The sequence below is a fragment of the Dermacentor variabilis genome, chromosome 6, assembly GCF_050947875.1.
Source record: "Dermacentor variabilis isolate Ectoservices chromosome 6, ASM5094787v1, whole genome shotgun sequence".
In the NCBI taxonomy this organism is placed as follows: Eukaryota; Metazoa; Arthropoda; class Arachnida; order Ixodida; family Ixodidae; genus Dermacentor; species Dermacentor variabilis.
In genome coordinates this window covers 57,794,834-57,821,580 of record NC_134573.1, presented here as the reverse complement: position 1 = coordinate 57,821,580, position 26,747 = coordinate 57,794,834, and the positions used below count along the sequence as shown (strand labels likewise).

Below are 26,747 nucleotides of genomic sequence, written 5' to 3'. Positions count from 1 at the left end.
CAGGGCAACATCATCTGGTGGTGTTGGAAGGAAGCGAGCTTTGAGTCATCAGACCGAGATGTCCTTTCTCATTGGTGGAAGCAGCTCGCGCGCTTCCGCCAATAGACGCACCTACTAGCGCACTGCCAAGTTCTGTGCTGCGCCGTTCACTCTCCTGTTCTCTCTCTGCAGGCGCACCGACGCCAGACTGAGCGATGAGCTAGGAAAAATCTAACGCTTCAAAAACACACTGGACAGGCGTGACGACAGAAAGAAGCTCGTGGCAAACATCAACAGGACACTTCTTGGACTCAAGGAGTGGCTTCCAAGCCAGTGAGACAGCCATGTGAGGCACCTAGAGACGGACACCTGGCAGAAAAGCGGACAGAAGCTACTTTACTATGGCTGTGGTCCAGCACTCTCCGCAGACGGCAAACTACACGACCAAGCGGACAGCACGTATATTAAGTCTCGTTGCACTTCTGAGGGAGCTCTCAAAGCAGACAGTTTCGCAAGGTCAGTATAAAAGTAAAAAAAAAATACAGGCTGCACTGCTGTCCAATCAAGACAGCGGCTGAGCCGGAGGCCTGTAAACTAGACAGGAAGGTCGCCTACACACAAGAAAAAGTAGACACACTTTCCTGCGCCTAATGAGAGCCTGGTTGTGTTTTCATAGGTTCGCACACGCAAATATTTAGAATAAAGAGGTAAAGTGTGCTTTTCCGATCGATTTCTTCAGTCCGCGAGGAGGCGTCACGTCGCATAAACGTCGCGGTCATCAGTGGGTCAGCAGTGTAGATAAGCAAAATAAATTTAGGGCATTGGCGAAAAAAAAAAAACTGGGGAAGCGATTGATACGACCGGATCCGTTACAGGCATAGGTAGCAGTGTTGAGGAGTTACCGCTCAGGAATTGGAATGACTCCAGAATTATTCCACATTTGCGTGACCCCGGAATGAAATGTGAATGGAATTATGCGCGTTTTTCCCGGAAGGTAATAGGAATGGGCTTGCGTTTGCCCGGAAGGGAATAGAAAATGGAATTACGTCTTTTTCCGAAAATAGAGCGCCTTTTCGTCTACGCGCTGTTTTTTTGTCACAATATACCGAAGAACAAAACAGCCCACGTTCAAACATTAGTATGTCAGAGCATCGAATTTAACAACAAAGCAGTATTTTTAAAATGGCTTGGCTGATTACAAGCACGGTAAATTTATTAGCAACGCGCTACTAAAATTCGGTCCTTATACACTGAGTTGCTCCGAAGTTTGTAGCGGTTCTTCGCGTAACCGCGGTTCTATGCCACCCGTATCTGCCGTGCGGAAACTAGAGCGGCGGCTTTGAAAGTTGAAATCGCGGGATCACCTCAGAGAGAAGTTCCTGCCCGGGAAAATAGCAGCGCTGCAGACCAAAATATCTTGGTCTTTGGCGTGTGCGGAGTACCTCTGCATCGCTCTAGACGTGTGGCCATCGCGGTCTACGGGAGGCTTCCTTCCTGTCGAAGCAACATTCGTGGACAACGTCTTCACGACTCACACGTACCTGCTCAGATTTACTCGCCTGTCGGAGAGCTACGCAGCTGCTCGGATCATCTCCGAGTATGAGGCAGAGTTGTTGCGGTGGAACATCGCCAACAAGGTGAAAGATGTATTTCTGTAAAATTTCGCCTCCGTTAACTGTTTTTATTTCATTTCCAGGTCCTTCGCGTGGTAACAGATGGCGCTTCAACAATGATAAAGACATTTGCTTACTGGGTGGTACACGAAAGACGACCATGATTATAATGATTTCTACGCCTGCCTGGAACGCTTACCCAAGTAGCCTTTAAGCGATTTCCACCAGTTGGAGCAATTTAGATTTGGCTGCGCCACCCACAGCCTGCTTCTTATGAAAAAATGTCATTCGGCAGGTATGCGCTATTAAATAACATATTGGTTTCACCTTATCTGCACTTCATAAGCCTCAGCCGAAAAGAAATAACAAATGACACACCATGAAATAGCAAATGGTGATCCATCTAAGCCAGCATGGCGTCTGTCTTTAGCTGTGCCGAACCCTCTGGTAGAAATTTCCAGGAAGTAGTATCGCAAACAGTGCAGGAATTAGCCTGGATTGAGCGCATTTGGAAACCGCACAATCCAGGCTAAGCAAACCTCCCTGCTATACTGAGTCATTGCTTTCCCTTTTGAAAACATTGAAGAAATATGGAAAAACGCTGCGTCACTGCGCAGAAAGCGACCCCTAAATTAGCCAACAAACATTTCATTAACCCCGCTACACAATGATAGAGATGGAGAAGCAGCATACTGGATAGCCGCGGTGAACAAAAAGGCAGCTTAACAATATCAAACAGCGTAGAATAACATTATGAGATGAGGTTTAGGATAATTCAAAGCTCTTAGCACCATATAAAAAATCAGACCATGGCATGTGATTTTGAGAACATGACGTTATAACGGAAAAATTACTAAACACCCCTATTCGTACGTAGTCCTAGGAAATTGCACAGAGACGATTGACGGTCCTTTGTTAGCGTGGCTAAGTATGCATCGATCTGTAAACGAGAAGTAACTGCCATGTCCAACGGCTTCATTTTTAAAGAAAGCAGTGAAAAGGCGTGAAGACACGGCATTGTAGAATACTAAAAAACACCTGCAGCCATGTAAGTACACTGAGCCTAACGTGAAAGTACGTTTCATGTTTCCTCCTTCAGTCACTCATCCTGCTCTGTTATGTAAGCATGACGACAACGAAGTCATAACTCATCGTACCCAGAATATTTGAGATGGTAAATTGATGGCGAAATTTTATATACATACGGTGGAATAATCTGACGTATCTTTAGCCCACGTGGCTTCACACAGCATGATGGTGCGCAGAGAAATCTGTGTGGAAATGGAGAGCGCTGTAATTACAAGTATAGCCGCTCATTTGCTTCGGCAGCTTTCTTCCGTCTTGGAATTAAGTTGCAGAGTGATGCTAGAGGTATGCAGCAGTGACTAACATTGACTTATACAAACAGTAACAGCAGCCAACAGTCTCTAATAAGTGCATGTTTAAAATAATGTTTCTGTGCTGTTGAAACTAGAAAGCCGTCTACAAAGCAGCAATTATTTCGCGACACATTTTCAGTGCCTCTTTGCCGAAACTCGCTGTCGACACGAAATTTCGAGTGAATGCTCTGACAACCACCAGAATTAAATATTACAATTGTAGCATGCCCTTTAATCAAAATATACAAAGGTTATTAGTGAATTTCATTATGCTCGCACTCACCGTATGTTCTAAAAATTCAGCTTAATGGCCACATCCTGCTCTAACAATTGATGACCATTGCCTTATGTTTCGGTTGATCCCGTTTCTCGTTTTAGACTTACGAGGACCGCACATGATTCTGCTTCCCTAAGAAAACGGAGGCAGGCGGTGGCCGCCGTTTGTGAAAGTTAAAAAGTGCAGATGTCGTGCACTCTGTAAATTACTGGTGGTGTTTGTTTATTAGAAACATCCATGAAGAGGACTATGCTGTTCCTCAGACTAAATTTATTTGCAGACATTTTGTAGCTTTCAGCGATTGTGGGCGTCTTCGTATATTCTGCGATAGGCGTGTCTTTTATATTACAATAGACGATACTTCAATCGATGTGTCAAAAATGCAGTAGATACTGCCAGATGCTACGGCCGAATTTGTCACGATACAGACACAAGATACCCAAAAAGTATCTTAAGCTGCGGACATTTTTTTCAAACCGTTTCTTTTTCGCCGACCTCTTGACAGCACTTTGCATGTCAAGGGTTATTCCTGGCTGAAGGATTTCCTTCACTGTTCGGTTGAGCAAAAGGTAAGATGACTTTTGGAAGGTGGTTGTCAGATATGCAGCCTCCACGTCTAATTCAGCAGAAAATCCTTTCAGCACTGCTTTTGCGACCCCCACATTGATTGCGTCTCTTCGGATCCCGGCCGCATGTTTACATTACCATGCACCCGTAAAGTTTTTCTCACTTCCGAGAGTGAAGGGTAGGACGTCATAGGTGACCGGAGTTTCGCGGGTGCCCTTACGCTTTCTCCCGTTTCGCTACGATGTTGTGGGAGTACAGATTTTGGAAATCTTCGTCTTTTTCGTGAACGAACAGAATGGAGGACACTTTTTGAACCTGGCATTCAGGCACCACGTGTCCTCGTCTCAGACAGGTCTAACACATTACGGCTTGGTTTGGTCGCGGTTCCAGATGGTAACTCAACGTAACAGCTCAGTAGCGCGAGCAAAAGACGACAAGAATACGTCGAAAGGAGCATTTTCGTTTTAAATTATTTCTTTTGCTCGATTTGGCGTGGTTTATCCTCCGGAGTTATTCGTAATTTTTATTCAATTCTCAAAAGGACTTGTTTTTGTAGCGAAGCGTTCTTGGCGAGTTTCAGGCGCTTTTTCGTGCATACCAGGTCTCTCACAACGAACGAGTTTAACGAGATGGTGGCGCCATCTAGGAAGGGTGCAGCGAAGGAGTAGTTTACGAGCGCGAAGAAGTAACACGAGACGGTGTCACCATTCCTAGTAGCGAAACAAGTGTAAACGCCGCCAGGTGCTTGTGGCTGACGTCAACTCAAACTTTTTGATCGAAGCTCTCCCGAGCGTCGGCGGTAAACGTCATAAAGGGGCGTCAGCGCCAATTGACGCCCAAAAGTCCACCCTTCCTGTGCCTCCTTGTAGTATACGCATGCCCCATGTCACCTTAGCCGGTGTGTACAAGAGAGGATCGCTTCGGTTCTCTTTAGATTCCATGTCACATCGATGCCTCGACTGAAGAAGGTGCTCACTGCCGCTAAGCTTAAGCTTGCTGAGCGCAAGCGCAACCGGGACGGAACCGAACATCGTCCGTACTCCGTCAAGACAGCCGAAGCTCCCGCCTCCCGCAAACGAGGTGCCGCCAAAACGAAGCAACACAGCGAGGCTAATAATAAGAGCGGAACCCGACGACCGCTCTTCAGCGGCGGGCGGTGGCGACGGCCTCGGAACCATCTCTCACCCGTTTGCCACTGCGAATAGATCTTCCCCTTCATCCGTCTGCTCCTGAGACAGATATCTTGTCATCTCTGCGAAACTGCCTGGTTTGATGAGCAATTTAAGAACTCGGAGTTATATTATATCTACCCATGTATAAACCTGTCGATTCCGTCAAGTCTGATGCAAAGCAGAAACCTGTGACTTGGTACTGCATTTACACGACTTTTTATCCAGGATAACTCGTGCCTCTAGCCCGCAGTGTTTTTGTGGCCATCCAGACGAAGATGTACATCATCACCTCCTCGAGTGTACTATATATTATTCACCACGGAGGATTTGCAAGCGAATTGGTTGCTTCTATATAGAAGATCATTCACTCTAGAAAAGGATCCTTGGTCCATGGCCCACAGAGGGCCTTGAAAAAGAGCACTTCTTGCCTTAAACAACTTTTTCGAAGACAAACATTTTCAGCAAATGTTAAATTTCAGTTTATCCTAATGAGCTAAATGAGCGGTAAAAATGTGTTCAAAGTTGATTTATGTGGTTATTGTTTTTTTTACGCTATGCGTAATAACTTGTGTATTTTGCACTGTAATTGCGCTTACGCTGGAACACGCACTAAAGCTGTTTTCAAAACACGTAAGCGTAACAGTGGAGCTGTTTTCCTTACTTTAACATTGCTTAACAAATACAAAATAACAAAGTTCTTAGTGCAGTGCTGCAGTGGCCACTTTCCTTGGAAGCCTACAAGACAGGGCAGGCAAGGAAGTTCATGTCGTCACCGACTCGCAGCAGGCCTGCCGTAACTTTACCAACAGACGAACACCGCTGCTGGTGGCTCAGATTCTAGGCTGGAGGCTGCAAGAATCCCATCAAATCACGTGGACGACGGGCCACGCGGGATTGGAGGGGAACGAAAGGGCAAACGCCTTAGCGCGAGCGGTAATGAACCGAGCGGGGCAAAACCAATCGTCTCATCAATCCCCACCTTTCACCTTCGTGCCCTTGCCATCCAATTACTGAGACCGACTCGAGATCCAGCGGCTCAACCGCAGGATTTATCCTCCCCCTCACAGAAAGCTCAGCACCGAAGAGGCAGTAGCTCTCAGTCTTATACAGACCAACACATTCCTAAACCGACACAGATACAGCAAAAGGTACCCACATACGTACCGCGGCATCTGCCCCTGGTGCGGCAACACACGCCCTACACTCTTTCATATATCGGGGGGAGGGGGAGCTGCGCGAGCAAACCTCAACACTTACAGACACCTAGCGCGTCATTTGAGCGGTGGGAGGTATAGATGACCGGCGATGCCCTGGCGGGACAAGAAGCTCTCGTCCAGCAAGTACGTCGAGCAGCCATGACCAGTGGAGTCCTGGAATGAGTGCACCACCCCCTCGACCTCAAGAGCAACGACCTCGACGGTCCAAATAAATGTTTCCTCTCTCTCTTGCAAGCCTGTAATAATTTGTTGTTTTAATGAATGTTGTTATTTTCATAGTGCTGGCGTTGAACATGTCATAGGCAGCCAGTTTCAACGCTTTGAACCGGAATGGCTATGCAGAAGGTGAGCGGCAGCTCCAGCTTCCTATAGGGGTGGCAACGCTATTTTTTAATGTGCTAGTCCTAGGGCCCCGTTTCGCAGAAGATCCCGCATCGTCGTCCTGCTTGCAACGTTGACCGTCGTTACGGCAAAAGTTATTTCGAACAAAGCATTCCCATCCAAGCCAGCCCTCCATGTTGTGCAAGGACGTTACTCAAGTAATTTAACTTCTGAAGGTGAAATATGGCAGAAAAATCTCAAAGTACGATTTACGCAGAACCTGTAGACATGATTGCGTCGGATTGTAATTTTAATATAGAAGAAAATAAAATTCTGTTACGGGGAACTTCAAGCACAAACCAATTTTCCAGCGTTTCTACAATACATAGAACGGCCATGACCGCCGAAATTTGCGCTCCCAGGGTCCTTGCAACCCGTACAGATCACGCTCGCCTCCGCCGCATGGCGTAAGAGGTGGGATTTACCTAGATTTAAGGTGGGATTTACCTAGAAAATACCGTTCACTTTCAATGGCAAGAGATGAGGAGCGAGGAAAATGTAGATATCAGCAAGGGGCTGAGGCAGGGGTGCCCTTTATCTCCACTGCTGTTTACGATGTACATGGCAAAGATTGAGAAAGCTCTAGAATAACCTAATATCGGGTTTACTCTCTGATACAAACAGCCGGGTACAGTAGTAGAGCAGCAGTTTCCAGGTTTGTTTTATGCGGACGACCTTGTGTTGCTAGCTAACAAGCAAAGTAATAGGCAACGTTTGGACAGGAAGGCCGTAAGTTAGGTTTGAAATCTAGCGTTAAAAAATCAAGTGTTATGGCATTCAATGAAAACAGCAAACCTACAGTGACAATACAGGGCCAGGAAATACCTCCAGTAAAAGAATATAAAGACGTTGGTATATGGATAAACGAAGGCAATCGTTAAATGGAAACAGGAAAAAACAATAACAGTAAAGGGGAAGCGAAATGCAGCCATAATGAAGCGCAGAGTGCTACGGGGATACAATCGGTACCAGGGGCTCCGGAGTACGTGGAAAGGAGTAACGGTTTCAAGAATTACAATTGGAAATGTACATATGTTTGCTTGAAGTCAGGCGTACAATCAGGACTCGATGGCAACAAAAACTCATTGCGACGCCTCGCATTGCGCGCTCACGGGAAGGCTGTACACAAATGACGTGGTACAGGGTGATATGGGCTGGATAAGTTTTGAAGTGAGGGAAGCTCACAGTAAAACAATTATGGAGAACGACTGAGGAATATGAAAAAGAACTAAATGCGCTGGGAGAGTGTTCAGGTATTTGTACAGGAATAACATTGATTCACAGTGGACGAAAAAACTAGGAAGCTTGCCAGCTAGTATGCGGCCTGTATGGTGAGCAACACCGCATGAAAGAACGTGAAGCGGAAAGTCAGAAAGGCTCAGATAATCACAGGGTAAGCGGTAATGGAAAAGAAACCTACCATGAGTAACTACTTCAGAGGCAAAAACCAGAAATCAGGAAAGAAACAATTTATGGGAACTCAAAGGGATGATCATTACTCTTCGAAGCGAAATCAGGATGCCTTAAAGCACGCACTTATAAAGCGAGATATAAGAAGGAAGAAGACGCATGTTTTTGCTGTGGTAAAGCAAGTGAAACGATGGAGCATGTTTTATCTGAATGTGAAGATATCTGCCCAGCCGTCGGTTTAGGTATCACTGGCCTCCTTGAAGCCCCTGGGTTCAGAGAGAGCAGAGGGAAGGTAAACATCTGCGCAATAGAGATTAGTGAGAGGCGATTGGAAGATTGGTGGAAGTAGGGAAACGACAAACAACGGAGGCGTACAAAAATAAATTTTACAAGAGGGGTTCAGAAACTTTTCTTGGGGGAATGCCACGTGGGTTTTTTTCCTAATCTTTTTTTTTTTGTTCATTAACTTAGGGATAGGACATTAGGCAATAACACCACACGAGCTTGGTGGCGTAACCCACCGCCCTATTCCAAAGGGGACGCTCAATACATCCATCCATCCATTCCGTCCATCGCGGCCCACGCAAGAGGCAGCGTTTCAACCAGAAAGGTGGCCTTCCTCCATCGCGCTCGCCGCTAGTGTTTCCCGGCAAACCTTACGGCTACATAAGCTGTAGTCGCCGGGAAGCCTGAGAATGCTATCGCGTGCTACTCTTCAAGGCGAAGCTTAAGCGTTCTGCAATTTTTTTCGGCGAACGAATTGCAGCAAAAATGCTAAGAGCACAATAGAAAATCGAGACAGTTGTAAGCATATTCGACATTTTGAAGTGCCCGTTTGGCTGTTAGGAAACTAAAATACTGTAAACGGCTACTTTGTCCATCGTATACATATTAAAATCAGGGTCTCGAACCGAACCCAAGCGAGGATCGGAATTCTACCCGGAAGGGAACCAGAACCGGTATTCTTAAAACTTGTGTGAAAGGCAGGAATCGTCGATTGCCTGCGTGATAACCTCTCGCCGCTTCCACTGGACAGCCCGGTGACGTCATCGACATACAGCTACAAATTCAGCAGCCCTGGCCGGCTTCCCTCATATGGCAGCGGTGGCGTGAACAGCACGGGTGGGCGGCTCACAGCTTTGTCTTCCCTTCTACTGCAGGTTGGTGCCTGGTACTTGCGGCTGCCGCAATACATATTGACCCTTGCACGCCACTGCTGGCATTGGGGAGTCAAATCTGTCTGCTAACTGTTTTTCATCATGCCAAAAGTTAGCAAATAGTGTAGTGTTGCGTTTGACGACCTGAAAAATGAAATGAAAAATGACTTGAAGCATTTTCGAGAGTCCTTTGAACGTGATATTCGCAGTGAACTAAGGGAGATTAAGGCGAGCCTCTCTTTTTCAAACCAAAAGTTTAATGAAATGACCGTGGACTTCAAGAAGGTCTTGGATGAAAACAAACGCTTACGGGTAGAAAATGAAAGAAAATGAACAATGTAATCTCTTGAACGTTCAACTTAACAAAGCAGACGTAAGGAGCACGGAGTGCGAACAGTACTCGCGAAACCGCAACCTGGAAATAAAAGGAATTCCCATGAACCGCGAAGAAAACCTGGTTGAGTTAATCGGCAAAATCGGCGATAAAATTGGAGAGCCTATCCTACCCACTGATGTAGAACTGTGTCACAGAGTGTCAGTTCCTGGCGGTTCAATGAACATGAACGCTATTGTGCAATTCGCTCACCGCAAGAAACGCGATGCTGTCCTTGAGAAAGCCAGAAAGAAAAGGGTCACATGCAATGACCTCGGTTTCACTGCGTCTACGCTTATCTACATCAACGAGCACTTGTGCCCTGAACGGAAGCGTCTACTTGGGCAGACAATCAGTAAGAAACGGGAGGTCAACTGGAAATTCGTGTGGGTGCGCCGTGGCCAAATATTCGCACGCAAAGAAGAAAAAATCAGGCTGCTAAAGGTGATCAGCAGTGTGGACCTTGTTAAAATGATCTGGTATAACTTATAGTTCTGATAAATTGTCGCGAACATTTAGCTCGTTCGGTTCTCAAGAAGTTTGCAAATGAGAATAATACACTAGGAATTTTTCATCTTAATTGTCGCTCAATTAACAATAAGTTTGAAGATTTACAGTTACTTTTTGACTCTCTGGGTTTCTTCTTTAGGGTGATAATGTTCAGTGAAACGTGGTATAATGATGAATTTGAATATTTTGCTCTAGATGGTTATAAAAACTTTTTCCTTAACAGATCCGGTCGCAGAGGTGGGGGCGTGTCGATGCATATTCATAATGCAATAACTGTTGATCAAAGCGAGCAATTTACGTTGGCAACGGACGATCCTGAGCTATTGACTGTAGAAAGCCATAGTAGCATTTTCAGTGTGGTGTATCGTCTCCCTAATGCAAGACTAGACACCTTTTTTGAAACACTAGAAGCTCTTTTTATTACGCGTCTTCTAATGGAAGATTGCTTTATTTGTCGGGTGATGTGAACATAGATATGAAATGTGTATCGAAGCCAGGAAAGGAACTTGTGGCCTTAATTGATGCCTATGGGTTTTGCAACGTTATCGAAGCCCCGACGCGCACAACGTGCTCCACGGCAACGTGTATCGACGTTATCATCACAAATGCAGATAAGTCTAAATAGATGCAGGGACCGTCGCCTGTGACATCAGTTATCACCTCCAAATCTATGCTTTCGTTAACAACGCTAGACCAGATAGCGCTCATAAACCGCATGATTTCAAGTATCGCCGCATTGATCTGAACACCTTGAGCAACTTTCGGAAAGCGATTTCCGCCACTGACTGGGAATACGTCCTATCAACAAATGACCCTGGCACAGCTTACGATGCTTTTCTATCCAAGCTGAAAGCTATTTACGACACTTCTTTTCCTTTGAGGCACGCAAGAAAATGCAAAAATAGAAATCTATGGATAACGGCAGAACTAATTCGTAAAAGTAAATAAAAGGACAAGTTATTTACGCAGTTCATTAAATCTCGAGACCCTGCAAAATTAGGCACATATAAAAATACTGTAATCAGTTAAATCGATAACTGAAGAGGGCGAAATTGGAATATTTTAGCCATCTTTTCGACCCCGCTTCGAGAAACAGTGCCCGAGACCAACGGGACCAACTAAATCGCTTGCTTAACTTCCGGTCACGCCGTTCTATTGCTTCCATTGAAAAAGAAGGCGAAGTTCTGTGCGGAAAGGAACTTTCCAACCAGTTTAATAGGTTTTTCATTAATATTACAAAATCACTTTGTGTCGCACCAGATCTCCCTGTCGGTTATGCCTGTGCGGCACCAAGCGTTCACAAAACCTTTTTTATGTTTCCAACTACTGAATCTGAAATAATATTCATGTTTTCGAACCTCCGGTCGAGTAAATCCAATGATAAAGATGGTTTTCCAATCCAACCATTTAAATTTGTACTAGACTTATTAGCCCCGACACTAGTATATATTTATAACCTTTGTTTAAGTACCGGCGTCTTCCCAAAAAAAATGCAGATCGGAAAGGTTGTTGCCATACATAAAAGTGGATCTGTTTCTGACTTTTCCAATTACAGACCAATATCGATTATTCCAGTACTGTCTAAAGCATTATAAAAAGTTATTCATTGCCGGTTGACTAACTTTCTAAGTAAGCATTGTGTTCTTTCTGACTACCAGTTTGGATTTAGAAAACAGAGATCGACTGAAATGGCATGGAATAAACAAAAAGAAATTATAATTTCCGCCTTTGAAGAAAAGCTTCTTGTTCTCGACATATATATAGACTTATCCAACGCATTTATCTAATTGACCAGTTTCTATTATCTCAGAAACTCAGTCACTATGGCATTAGGGGCATTAGTCTTGCTTTAATACAGTCTTGCCTAAAGTACCGTAAACTAATGGTGTGTTTAAATGAAACCTCATCAGATGTTGAGCCAACCTTATCCAGAGTACCACAGGGAAGCATTTTAGGGCCTTTGTTGTTTTTAGTTTATATAAATGCCCCCTTTCCGCTTCATCTCGTACCTTACGCTGATGATATTACAATGCTTGCCACAGGAAACACACTAGCTGAGTTATCCATCCATGGCAATCAATTTTTGGAACATTTGCGTCACTGGTGTAATAAAAATTGTCTTAAAGTTAATACGAATAAAACAAAGGCTGTGATATATAGAACAAAAAATAAAGTAGTAAGTGGTGATATCGAACTATTATTAGGTAATGACAAGATTGATATTGTATCCAGTATAAAATCTCTTGATGTTATATTTTCTGAGACACTCAATTGGGACCTAGAAATTGAAAACGAAAAATGAACAGGTTTAATGGCGTGTTATGTAAACATAGCTTAACCCTTCCCACATAGGTTAAACTCCTCATTTATAATTCATACATAGCGCCAGTGATTACTTATTGCCACAAAGCTTGGGGTACAATGACACAACACAATAAACAGCGCCTTCTAATTGCACAAGAGCGTGCGGTAAGGCTGATAGCTAATATACCGTGGAATGCTCAAACCAGAGAATATTTCAGGCAGTTCAATATTTTAAGTATAACTACCTTGTATGTGTTCAAATTGCTTTGCATTTACAAAACTGCTGTAGCAACGAACAATAACCTTATGCTAACAATGTTTCAGCTTGTACGTCATGAACCTACATATGATTTACGTCACTATATGTCATGGACCCTACCGTTAAGTCGCACCAAATACCGCACACAATCTTTATCGTACAATCTGCCTACGTACCTAAATGTTCTCGAAGATAATCGTTTTTATCTTAGGTTGCTTTCTACACAAACTTTCATGGAATTGATAAATCTTTTAGAGCCTTCGAATGAATAGCTCACCTGTGTAACTGTATGACAATGCATTGAAGCGGACTTGAATAAATTCTATTTATCTGTATTTTTGTCTACGTTGGCGTTAGAATTGTGTAATTGCGTTAATTGTGTAAAATCATGACAATGTAATAGATTACGTGTAAAATTACAATTATGCAATACATTACGAGTATTCTGATTTTGGATTCTGTTTCTGCGTATACTTTGCAACCTGTCGCATTCCCTTTGTTTTTCACCACACTGCTGCTCTGTAGGGCGTAGGCGGTCCTCCAGCTGCATTCGACAGCTTTTTCCTTTCCGTCCTCTCTCATTTCTGTACTTCGTTTTGAGAGTAATAAAATCTATCTGCCTAAACGCATATAGAATCACAGTTTCTGTGAAATGCACTGCAGAATCACCGTTTCTGTTTAAGCTCCCAATTCGGTCATTACGCCTGATCGGTAAAAATACTAAATAAACCATAATACGTGGCCGCCAGGACACCGGAAAAGCAAGAAAGACGGTGTCCTCGAAAAAGGAAAATAATAAAATCAACTATGTCATCAGCCCACTTACATGTAAAAGTGACCCCGCGGCTGCTAATGAATGTGCGCCACGTGCAGTTGCGTAAGAAAGATCGTCATGGTGGTTTGCATAAACGTTCCTTGTTCATGCTTCGGAAGCATCAATCTCTTCAATTGCTTTTATTTACCAAAATAGTAGAAAACTGAGAAAAAACTCAGGCAGAATCTCCTCTGGGAGATGCCTAAGTTTACGTAAGTAATGTAACACTCGCTCATCTCCACGCAGCCTGGTTCCATGATCAAAGTTATGAAACTTAAACCAACCGCTATAAACCTTTATCAGTCGTTGTGAAACTTATCGCACTAGATCCGACCCTTATCAATCCTTATCGATTGTTATCCACCTGAATGGGCTCGATTCGAGCCTTGTCAAACATTATCGGTCGGTATCAGCATTGTACAAATCGAGACGATACTGATACCAGCATAGCCGCACCATCGCTTGCTTCCCGCAGGATCATCTCTCGTCTCTGCTTGCTTCACACCTTTTATTACCATCCACACTCCAGGCATTCCCTGTTAAATGCACCCTTAATACGCACATCCTCTCGCTTAAGTCACAGTCGTCCCATAGCAATCATTAACACCCGATCATCTACTATGAACACTTCATTCTTTCCCGACGCAATAACCCATTGGAACCATCTCCCAGAAGATATCATGTCATGCACTGACCGCAAAATGTTCCGCGAAATGTTAAATAACCGCACTTCTTAATTACCGATCCCACCTACCCTTACTCTAACACCACGTTTCCCTTTTTTCACAATTGTTCCTGGCTTGTATTTGTTTATTGTTGTTTCTTTACTATTCTTTAAATTTGTTCTAACATTGTTACAAGAATTAAAGCCCTCCCTTATGTACTGCCTCCGGGCCTTTAAGGTGAAAATAAATGAAATGAAACCCTTAGCTGTCGTTATCAACCTTATCGTACATGATCTGACCTCATGAACTCTTATTGGCCCTTATCAAACTTATTCGGCTTGATGGGACCCTCATCAGCCCTTGTCGGTGCTTATTACTCTCACTAGAATTGCAGCGGCCATTATACGCCCTGTCGCTCTTTCACACCTTATCAATCAATGCCGTATCATTATCAAGCGTGATAATACTCATATAACCCTTCATCATTCCTTATCGTCGTCAACTCACTGACTGGCTATTTTTCTTTGTTTCTCGACGTGAAGGGTATGAGCCCTCAGAAATCGCTGGCATTTCGGTCGGTGAAGAAATGCCCGAACCGATGGCTATCCCGTGACCACCGAAACGCATCGGAAATATGTGGCGTGTTTGGCATTAAATTTTCGCCAAATGGAAATTTTCTTGGTGTGGTACAGTGCTGAAAGTCGGCTCTACTCACGGGCCGAGTATCTTAACCGAGTGGGTAAAGCACTCGGCTGCTGGTGATGTGGTCATAGGTTCGAAACGCACCACTGCCATCGCTGTTTTTTTTTGCTTTCGCTTTTATGTTGTTTCGTTGATTTCATTATAGCAATTCGTTTTACGAGCGAAAGGGACGCACGGATGGGTTCCTTCGTTGCGTAGGCATAGAAAACAAAAGAAAATTTCACCGACGATTACGATACTCCGTAATGCGAATTTTGAGCGCAGGTGTATAGGTGTTTTGGATTCGCGATATATTGTGACGAAGACTTTGATTCTGAACGACAGTGTGCTTGTTCTTGGCGGTGGTGCTGAGCATCAGCTCGGGAGGTCATTTATCAGCAGTGACAGCCAAAGCATTTCCACCGATCCCGTCACTCATTGTCCAGAAAGAAAGCGTAAATATGGGAAAACGTCGAACGCTGGAAGCGTATTCTCTTTACTTCTGGACAACTTTCTGTGGCTATGTAGGGAAAGCTACGGAGGCAGAGCGCTCACAAGTGAGAAAGCTTCTGAAAAGAGTCCCACGTTTTAAACCTCGCTAATTTAGTCTGTGGAAGACAAAACATAAGCATCTTATTAGCAAAAGTTAAATAAGAAAGAACACACCGCTAAGTGCTAAGGTACACTTATTTTGCAGCTTTTCCTTTCGCATCTGGGCAAACGCGAAACCGTCGCACGTGGACGCTGCGTCCATTGAGCGTCTGTTCCGAGCAACCAAACACTGTCAAACGCTGCCGGACTACATGGCGCGGTAACACATGTGCAGTAGCCTCGCGCCTGTGTGTACCTTTCCCTTCATAGCCACAGAAATGTTGGGCGCGAATATAGAGGCGGCGGTGCGGCCGGCGAAGTACCACATGGGCAGTGGGTCCGAAGCCTAGCCCAGCGCTTTGTTTCCGCGCTGGCCGCATGCCTGGTAGTCCCTGGCGCTCTGGTTCCCTCCTCACCCTTTCGCTATACCCTCCTCCGATTTCCTCCTCGCGCTTCCTTGCTCTCACCTCTTTCTTCCTTGACTCTTCCTTGATTCTTCCTTGATTCACTGTGGTCGCTCACTCGGTTGCAAGTGACGCCGACGCTAGGCACAGGGTTGATTGATTTAGTGAAAAACTTTGTTTAATAAATAGGAAAGACACGGGAACAACGGATGCCTTAAAGCTGCGATCTAAAATTAACTGGCTGTGCTGCCGGCCTCGGCTGCTTTCTCGTAGCTCATTTTCGAAAACAGCCCATCGCTGAATTCGCTGTGATTGCGGCAGCCCCAATCCCAGACGTTTATGCAAGCAGTGCGCATCGTGTTTCGAATGAGAAAGTAAGGAAAATTACCCAGCACGAAAACCCGTCGCCTCTGTTCGCGTTTTCGGCATGTCAACTCCCGGATCTACGGTACATCCTGAAAGCCGATGCTTGAAAGAAAGGGAAAGCCTCCTTAGCGAGCACGAAGCATTTTTCGCTGGCGAGTAGCGTATGATCAATTGAGCGTTTGCTTTCACTCTTGCGATAATGGTCAGAAAAGTCCAGTAACAGTTCTTGCAGTGTACAGGAAGAAAAACTGATGAAATGGATACTCGTCTTATTAATTATGTTTAGCAGCACCGCAGCCACGATTGAGTTCCTCAACTAGCTCACCGAGGATGCCAGTTGTGCACAATAGCTGCAAGCCGTTGGTAATCATGTCTCGTCTTAGGCAGTCTACAAACTAGCTGTCTCAGTGCAGACAATGCAATATAGTATTTGAACATCCTCACAATGTTTAGAGTACTTAAAAACAAAGCATGCACTGTAGTATCGCACTTAATTTTTTAACGAGCGCAACACCCGCTGCATTCATATGCAGCCTAATGTTTTGTTTTTCCATTACTTTCATTGTCATCGTGGACCTGACGTTATTGTACCAGTGTGCCAGTATATTGTACCAGTATAACAGTGTGCATGTGTCAAATATTGTAAAGAAACTTTTTGTTGCCCAACGCAAGCAACGAAACCTTTAATTCATTTCACATTAGAAGAAATCGGAAATATTCGTTATTCGATTCAATATACTGCTGTCGTTTTTCTCGAGCAGTCTTATTCGACTCGACTCCAATACCTTGCTGCTCGAACACCACTGCGCATTTGTACTGTTTTACTCGTACTCAGTATGGATGACAATAACAGGAAACGAGGGAGAGAGCAAGAGCAGGGATGGACTCTCCGAGGGTGCTGTCCGCGTACCGCGCATGTGTACTTTTGCGACGACACTGCCTAAGATGGCCGTTTTGATGTCAATCGCTCCTGTAGCTGTACAAAAATAATATTCACCGGTGTTTATGTGAAAACGCTGATTTCTGTCTTCCTTGTTCCAGCGAGCTAATTTTCTTCCATCTCTTGAGAACTCTTGCGCATGCGGGATGCCGACAAGTCGATAGCAGTGTGCAGCAAGTCGCCAAAGTGCGAGATAGGTGCTACTGTGGCGATCCGGTTTAGTGTTGCGAACCGGTTGGCGAACCGTTATAAATTTTGATGTCTCTTAACGGGAACGGGACCGGCACGAAATCTGCCCAGGCCTAACCCACAAAAGAACGAAACCAACAGTTATCTTTTTTTTTTCGCTTCGTCACACTGATCAAAATACATTTACACATTTACCCGCTATACAAAATACATTTACACATTAACCCAGCCAATAAGTAACGTACTACACAAAATACCGATTTGTAGGGCGGAAAGAAACATAGGACAGAACACAAAGCGCCCTTGTTAATTTTGGCATAGTACTACACTTCTTGAGGATGAAGCAACGATTTTGCAACAGAGTAGTTCTATGTCCGCGAGCATTTCCCTCCTTACTGTCTCCGTCTGATAAGTGACGTCCACCGTGACATTGATCTCTGCTCAATCACATATTGAGTGCACACGCTAGAGAATTTGAGATATTGTCTTGAAATGTCGTAAGCGGTTATTTAGATTAAATTAAATTATGGGGTTTCACGTGCCAAAACCGCCATATGATTATGAGGCGCGCTTTAGCAAGGATGTTTAGAATAATTTTGACCACCCGGCGTTCTTGCATTTTGCCACCATCGAAATGCGGCCGCCGCGGCCGGGATTCGATCCTGCGTGTTTGGCCTTTGTAGCGCTATGCCAAACGGCCAAGGCTCCACGCTGGGTGGTTACTTAGACGTTGTAATAGTGAGGCCCTGCATAACTTTGTTCCTACGAGCTCCTCAGAGAATCACAGTCGCGGCAACTTGGTATTTTCGATACGCCATTAATATAAAAATTTTCTTCGTGCGATCAGATTGGGAAGAAGGAATAGTCGAAACAGAGCATGAACTAAAAACAGTACATGGATTAAAAGTGTTATGTGACTGAACAAACAAATATCAGCACTGCGTTTTGATGATGAATGCACATTAATCGCAGTTATTATTGTTATGTTATTCAGGCATATTGCCTACAGACATTGATTGATTGAAAACAACTTTATTTCCTGAATATTCGTAGAACTCGTGGGTGGGCCGCCTAGTCCGGTAGTCCAGTGGTTATTGTTGCTGCGCTGGCCTTCCCCACCAGCCAGTGCTGATGGTCAGGATCATCGCTGAGCAGAATAGCCTCCCACTGCTCTTCTGAGGGATTTGTAATGGGGTCAACTATGGCACTAAATTGGCATGTCCACACCACGTGGTAAAGGTTAGCTACCTCTCCACAGTGTGGGCATTGCGGAGAGTATAGAGTAGGATACCACTGGTGAACCTAGCTTGCGTTGTGTATGTATTGGTTTGCAGTCTCCTAAATGTGTTCTCTTCTAAGTTATTGAGGGATTTATCTGGCCGTTCTGTATGGTGCGAGAGTGTCAGAATACACTGCTAAAGCAGTCAGGCCGTAGCACCCTTCAAGGTCTTCAGGGGGAGACGCCTGGTATAGAAGTGCTCGGGCATGCCTGTAAGCGACTTCGTTTCCTCCTGGTAGTTCCAGGTAACCGGGAAATCAGATGACTGAGGCTTGGCTGGGTGGATGCTTAATCAACAATAAAAACCCTGACCTGTGAATTAATCCATTATTGAAGTTGCGACAGGCGTTCTAGGAATCAGTGAGCACATCGGTGTTGGCGTTAGATGCTATAGCTAATGCAACAGCTGCTTCTTCTGCGTGAGTCGGGTTGGATGTTTTCATCAAGGCGCAGTCCACCATCGATCCTGAAGGCGTTGAGACTACAATAGTCATCACTCCATTATTTGGCCCTGCGGCGTCCACATAGAGGGTGTTAGGTTGCTCGTCCCATTTCTTCAGCAGGGCTTCCCCTCTTGCTTTTCTCCTTTCGGTGTTATAGGTGGGATGCATGTTCCGCGGAATGCGGTACACGTTGATGCGTCTCCTCACATCACGTGGTACCTATTCCCTTTGGTCTATCATGTAGGGCAGATTAATATGGATCGTTTCGAGAAGATCTCTACCTGGTTTTGTGAGTGCGAGCCTATTGAGTTGTGAGAGGCAGTGTGCTTCCCACAACTCTTTGAGGGTCTTATGTACTCCTAGAGCTATGAGCTTTGCCGTTGGCGTGGATTTTGGTAGCCCCAGTGCCTACCTAGAGTAAGTATGACAGCGAGTGTCACCTATTTTTGTGTGTCGTCGCCTTGTCCTTGTCAGTGCGCTGTTTATCTACCAAGGTATCATGAATTGCGACACATATGTAGCTACATTTGAGGATTCTGTACTCCTTATGCCTCAATTGGACACACCCGCTCTGACTGGTTGGCCCAGAATGGCCACACACCCAGTGTCACATAGAGATTGGTTACATGAATGAAAATTTGGAAAAAGTCCGCTGAAAACGTTTTGTGCTATTTCATTAAGACGTTGGTGTCCTTTATAAATGCCTGTGAGGGGAAACTAAGGGAAGCCCGCGGCCCTATCCTTATTAATTATAACATAAGAAACCAATAAAGACTCCAAGGGCAGTGTAGGAAAATTACTTGTACTTATTAATTGAATTATATGAATGATAAAATTATAGAAAGGAGAGTGAATTGAAAAACAATCGGCCGCAGGTGGGGCACGAACGCACGTCTTCGCATTGTGCGTTCGGTGCTTGAAGCCATTGAGCTACCGCGGCCCCGTTTTCCCATCCACTTTCTGGGATATCTAATGTTTATCAACTAGAAATGAATGCGACGACGTCCGTTAGTGTCCCACCAGCGGCCAGTTGTTTTTTTATGCCCTTTCATTTCCATTAATTTATCACTTTTAATTCCAGTAATAAGTACAATTTTTTCCCCTATGCCACCCTTGATGTCTTCGTTCGTTGACTTTTGATTAAATCAAGGGAAACTATATGTTGAAGTATTGGGGAGATATTTTTTCTTAGTAATAAACATAACTGAGGTGCTCTTACCGCACGGCACTATGCTGTCGGACAGGATACAGAGGTTTTATGGCCCGCCGGTTGGTAGTACTTGCATCTGTCGCGCCTATAACCTCCTTATCTGTTGAGGATATCATGACTCACAGCATCAGACGCAGCAGCCACGCTAAAGCCGATAGGGTAGTCGAAGAAAGCTTCGCTCTATAAAAGCTAGTCAGCACCGGGCATTTACAACACCGGAAAGACTCGTCAAAATAGCCAAGTTCGAAGCTACAGGATGGAGCACTTCGTGAGAAGGAAGTACAACCCCTTCCCGCAAATAGGTTTGACAACGTTTTTGCGCCCATATGTGAGTGGTTGGAAATGCTATCAACAAGACGGGGGCCCAAATGGTGTCATCCGGCTCAAGTCATCCGACGGTGACAGTGCCATCTGGCTAACTTTTATGACTTCACTGGAGTCGTCAGTTTACTTTTACTCCACGTTTAGGTAACAAAAATAAGTTATGAATAGCAGAACGCATTGGCGGACGGGCAAAGACCTCCTGTTGCACTGAGAACGGCGTGTTGTGAAAAAAGCAGCAGGCTAAGGGAGCACACGCATGTAGCACGACATGTACTACCTTGCTCGTCGAAAATGCTAACACGTCAATATTGCTGGCCAGTTCTACTGCAGTGAATCTGATGTGTCAACTTGTCACGCGACCCTAGACTGTTTTCGACAGGCACGTCATGCAACCTCATCGTTGAGGGCTGAAAGGAAATTTTGGCACGCAGGACAGTGGATACTTTTTGACCTACATTTAGGCATAACAAGGTGGCCCCTGTAGTCGTTTAAGGTATAACTTCAAACGACGGAATATTTATTGTATGACAGCAATATACGAAACAGACAAAAAAGCTTTCAGTGCACATTATTTTTCAATCACTTATTCAGTCAATCAATCACTCATCAATCAATCATTCAATCAAGCTTCATAAGTGTAGATATTTGGGTTTGTTGGTGTAGCATTTTGCAGTTTTTCCTGTAGCGCAAAAAGCACAAGAACGTAGAAGAGAAAACAGGCAAACACACACAGACGCTAACTTTCAAAAACAATTTATTTCCGGGACGGGCGCCACTTTTATACCCTCACTTCATTCTCTAGCTTTTTTTAAGCACGCGTCTACTGACAAGGTAACACAGCGAATGATAGTACAACTCCCTTGCCGACTATAGCCCAAAGCTATCATGTTTAACGCATGCGCAGGAATTCCAACTCTTTTTTTGATAGTCACATGGGCGACTGAAGACAATCTTTGCCAAACTCTTCAATGCGAGAAGTTTCAATGATGAGACGAGCTAATTCGCATTTGCTTCTCCAGATAATAATTGCACCTTGAAATCGCGGAACGCATCCGCACTTATGGCAATGAGTTGCGAGGAAGTCATGCGGCGAGGGCTTGTCCAATTTATTAGAGTGCTCCCTAAGCCTATTAGGAGTGCTGCCTAAGCTCCCTATTATTGGGAGAAGCGAATACGAACTAACTCGTCTCATCATTAAAAGTGCTCGCGTTAAAGAGTTTGGCAATGTTTGGGTTAGCGAATCGTCCATGTCAATATAAAAAAAGGAGTTGGAATTCGTGTGCATGCATTCAAGATGATAGCTTTGGCACAGTCTGCAAGTGAGCTATACTATCGTTTGCTCTGTTGCCTTGTCAGTAGACACGTGCTTAAAAAAAGCGAGAGAAAAAAGCGAGGGTTTACGGTGGCGGCCGTGCCGGAAATAAATTGTTATTATGAGTTAGCCCCTGTGTGTTTGTTTTCTCTTCTACGCACATGTGCTTATGGCGCTACAGGAAAAACTGCAGAACTGAACCATAAAGTTGTAGAAGGCGTCTTTGTAGTAAAAATATGTAACTTTCGTGATCAATGTATATTTCTGAAAAAAAAATTGCAAGAAAACACATAGAACACGTCATCAGAAACGTGGAGCTCATTATTTATGTGCCCAACGTGCACATGAAGGGCACTGATTTAGCCTTGCGTGCAAGGCCCGTAATTTCGCGAACACCAAAAATTATAAAACGTTAGAGCTCTAATTTGTAAGGGTAAACTGTTCCACAGTCACGTGGCAATATATAAATATGTAAACATACGTTGTGGTTATCTTTTACCTGATTAGGAGTAGGACTGAATCTGTTTTACACGCCGAAATTCTCCCGTGAGCCAACGTTACGATGGTTGGAATGAGCTCTTCATTTGACTTGAAAGCGCCGATAACGCGAACTATAGTCCGTGATCGCTAGTCGCGCTAATATCATAGCGTGAAAGTATTCATTGTACAGTAATCTTACAGTCTCCGCTCATAGCTGTTCGAGAAGCGGCAGAATGTGACGCCCATAGCTGCGTTGAGTTTACAACGTCGCTGCCGCCGTCGCGAAACAGTAAAAAATTTGCCAGCAAAAGCAGCGGGGTTCGTTTCTGGCGTGCATGCGGTTCTCGGCGTGACGCACTTGTTTGTTTTCTCTTCTATCGGCGGCGCCTGACGCAGCACTCTCGTCAATCAAGCCACAGCCTCGCTAACAGAAAACCAGAGCGAACGAGAGACCTTCCCTCGTCTCCTCATTTTCTATTTGGCAGTCCATCCAACAATGCGCGACGTATATTTAGAAGGCTGCAAGAGGAAGTAAGCAGGCAAGGCGGCCTCTTGCATAACGGTCTGAGTATTTTTTTTCGAAACTGGACGCTTATGCCAAGTGGTCACTCATACTGCAAGACCACACACGGCCGGGATTATCAGACTTTGTTCCGTCAGCAGCGTTATCGTATGACTGGTTTTCGCCAGTACTGCACACAATATGCAAGATCTGCTAAACAGTGGGCCTCACTCGTACTGCCACATAACGAAAATACGTTAAAGTGAGGTTTCAAGGCAAAAGGATGCCGTTTGAGGTAAACATTATCATCAACTCATTGCTTCTATTGTACAGTACGGTGTTGTACACAATGCAAATGCTCTCACAAATTTGACGCTTGTGTCACCATGGTTGTTTTTTGTGTGTACGTGAAATTCTTTAAATTAGTGTTCCTTATTTTAATTAAGCCATTGAAAATTGTTTGTTTGTGTAAATTCTTTCTAGTTTCTAGTACGCAAAAATAATTCGATTATATCTACTCGTATAAATATAGCTGATAGGGTTAGTCATGATAATTCGTCATGTAAGTCGAATATACATACGCAGGGTCCTTGATGAGGGGCATTTTGTTATAATAATGCATTTCAATAGATAGCAACCACCGATACATTTTTTTTCACACCACTATATCTTTTCGCAGATGGCCGTTCTTGAATATATAAGGTTCTTACACTCTCTGTTACCAAAATTTGATAGAAGTGTTAAAATAACTAGATACTGGTCGACATAAAATTAACACGGTAAGTCAACCTCTTCTTTGCAATCTGCAGACTTAACAAAAAGAATGCCTATGAAGTTTCGATTTGTAGAATAAATAAATTTTGGGGCAGGCCATTCACGCTGGACAAACTAGCCCACTGGATCACGAGTGACGCCTCAGTTCTCCAAGCTATGATTACTAATATGCACAGACAAAATAGTTCAGACAGAATGTATTGAAAATTGCACACACGCCATAATATTTTTCATTTTGTTGAAGTTATGCCGTGCGCCTCTGAACCTACAGTAACACAGCGGTCCTTTAATGAAAAACTAAAACCTCGTTAACCATTTCTGGGATCAGATACCGCGTCCTCTTCCAGCGCTCCACAGATTGTGCAATAGAGTGTAGAGCGTATCAAAGACCGTCACACCAAGACCGCTGCTAATGATAAAAGTCGGCCTACCTGATTAACATTAAGAAAGTTACGAAGGTCCGGTTGTTTGCTGTATCATTAGGGATAAATGACATCCGTGGGCGGGTTAGCGTAGTACAAAGCTACGACGCTGCGTAATCGTCAGCACTAAATTTAGACAGTGAGAGAAGAAAGATGCTTCGAAAACAAGTGAAATAATGTTTCACATTGATTGGTATGCAGAGGAAACTAGACGTTTTTGTAGGCTTTCTGATCCTTGCGACGGTGTGCACGCAAATGATAACATAATTCTTGCTTTGTACTATGACAAATGGCTCATGCAGCGCAGATTTGCGGCGCGGCAAAGTGCCGTTGCTTGTCAGTATATTAGTCTTAGAAATTATCCCATTAGATAACAGGGCACAAAGAAATTTCAAACTGGCCTAATGTATTCTAGCTTTGACTAATGCATGTGGTAGTTAAGGCTGCAGCACATATGATAATAAATCTGGTGAGTACCTAATGGGTGTTTATCATGCCCATTTTGTGTATGAAGCTAAAGAAAAGTATCAGCAAATACTGTGTTCTCTCTTTGTTCTTACAGTGTAGCAGTTCGAGTGCCGTGACCTCTGCAAAAGTGTTCTCCACAGCGAAGTGTTCCCTTACACACATATAATATGTTAGTTTTCTTTAACAGCTCCAGCGCAAGTTTGGCTTAGTGACAGGAATATTACAGTACCTTTTAGTTTCTGAAAACCCCAAAATACTGACATCGCGCCAGTACGCTCTTCCTTGCTTCCACTATATACTGGAAGTACCACACAGAGAACAATACGAATCAGAGGACTAATTTTTCAGCACGTGCCACTCCGATGATGACAGTGAAATGGGGGACGCCAAAAAAGCACACCAGAGGTCGTCCAACAAACCGACGGCCCAGCGCAAATCCCGTGCATTGCCCCGCGGCAACCACACACGCGAAGCAGGCGCACTCACCGCGTGGGCCACACAGTTGACGCAGACGTGCGCTGCAGCGCCGGGACGATCCCGCTAGTCCTCGCGACGACAGCACACAGGGCCGAGTAATTTCTCACGAAGCACACGTGCCAAGCCAATTTCTTCGCTGGCTCAAAAGCCGGGGGCCCCGAACGCGGTGGCCAAGGTGCCGGTTTTCGGGCGGCCCGCGTCACCATGTGATCGTGGCAGTCGGGCCGGAGCCCTAACCCAGATTGCGTCAGCCTCGCAGCGGCGCCCTGCTCTCCCCCCTTTATTCGCTCCTTCCGCAGAACGCCGACCAAGCCTCAAACGCCGCCTGCGACCTCCGGGCGCAAAATAGCTCGCGGCGCGGTTCACGCGAACGTTGCCTAACGCCCGCGGCGCAGGCGAGGTTCGGCGTGGGCCGCAGCACAGTTCCGCCTGGATCGGAAGACCTGCGCGTTGTGTGGGACCGGCGCGCATGAAGGCTGTTGTTATTGCGCCACGTGGATAGCGCAATATTGGAACTAACCATAGCAAACATGCAATAGACGGAAATGCAACTTCATGACGGAGGAACAGCGCGAGAAAAGACACAAGAGATCGCAGCAACAAATGGCTAGTCCCAAACCTCTTTGTTTTCTAAGAAGAATTTTTTTTTATTGTACGAAAAAACTTCTCTATAGAAACCATAAAAAGTCATTTTACCCACTGTTCTTCTGTCATCAAGCTGATGGTTTTGCTTAGCGCTGCAGAGTTACAAAAATCGCTTGAGGGAACTTTGGTCGTTGAGCTATCGTGGTAGTGATGGTTAGTACATGTATTTGTCTATCGGTCATTGTGCTTACGGCTCAAACGGTCTTATCCGGTTGTTTATTAAGTTTTCTATTCCTACATACTCAAGCACTGCGTTTTCTTACAAAGCAAGACCATAAGTCTCTGCACACCGGCGCAGTCGTGACAAATTTTTGCATTTAGAACGCAATACCTAACACGCAGTGGTGCGATAGTGGATTTGGCATTGCGCTACTAAGCCAGAAGTCGGGGGATCAAAATCCGGCCACCGTTTCGGGATTTCGATGGACGGGGAGGGGCGGGGGGCGGTGCAACGATGGCGCCCGTGTGGCCTTCAATGGGTGCTGTTACGTTTCGCCTACGACGCGCGGTATAGCCGGCGCGGATGCAACGGACGCCGGGGCTTCGTTCAAAGCGGCAGACATTTTGGCCCGTTCGGCGCCGCCGCTACGCCTCCCCGCCAAGCGCGTCCAGGCATGTTCCAATGCCACGTGTCTTCGTGTGCGTGTGTGTGTGCATATTGGTGCCCACGCTTGTCGAAGCGCGGCAGCCGGGGAGAGGAGCTCCCCCAACTGTGAAGCGAGGAGGTCTGATCGGCGCCGGCCCGGCGGATGCGTCACCTACGCGTCCCAACGTGCCCGAGCGGCGCCGGCCCGGCGGATGCGCCACCTACTCATCCCAACGTGCCCGAGCGGCGAAGTCACGTGCGCGTCTATAGAGGCGTTCCTTCTTGCCCTCAACTGCGAGAGTATAAAAGCAGCTGCCCCCGGACGCCAAGAGAGAGGCTCCGATTTCTTCTGTTGAGTAACGTGCTCTCCAGTCTCTCCACTTCGGTCGACCTGACCGCCCGCTCTTTTGCTATGTTAGAATAAACAAGTTGTTCTGTTACCTGTCGACTCATGCTTTGCCGGGACCTTCGAATGCTTCCAGTTGTGCCCCAGGCCGCCAGGCCAACGCTACCCTTGGGGCTTGCGACCCAAGTGCAACAACGGGTGTCAGCGCCGAGGTTACAACAACTGTCTGCC

At 45.2% G+C, this 26,747-nt stretch overlaps 1 protein-coding gene across 2 annotated transcripts in view; it reads right to left on the bottom strand.

Moving 5' to 3' along the window:
• LOC142584800 (monocarboxylate transporter 10-like) overlaps window positions 1-25,199 on the bottom strand; it is a 107,113-nt gene extending 81,914 nt beyond the window's left edge. For both annotated transcript variants that reach the window (XM_075695073.1, XM_075695075.1), the window contains exon 1: window positions 24,949-25,199. The gene's annotated coding sequence lies outside the window, so the exon portion shown is untranslated. The remainder of the gene's footprint in view (window positions 1-24,948) is intronic.
• Window positions 25,200-26,747: the final 1,548 nt, after the last annotated feature.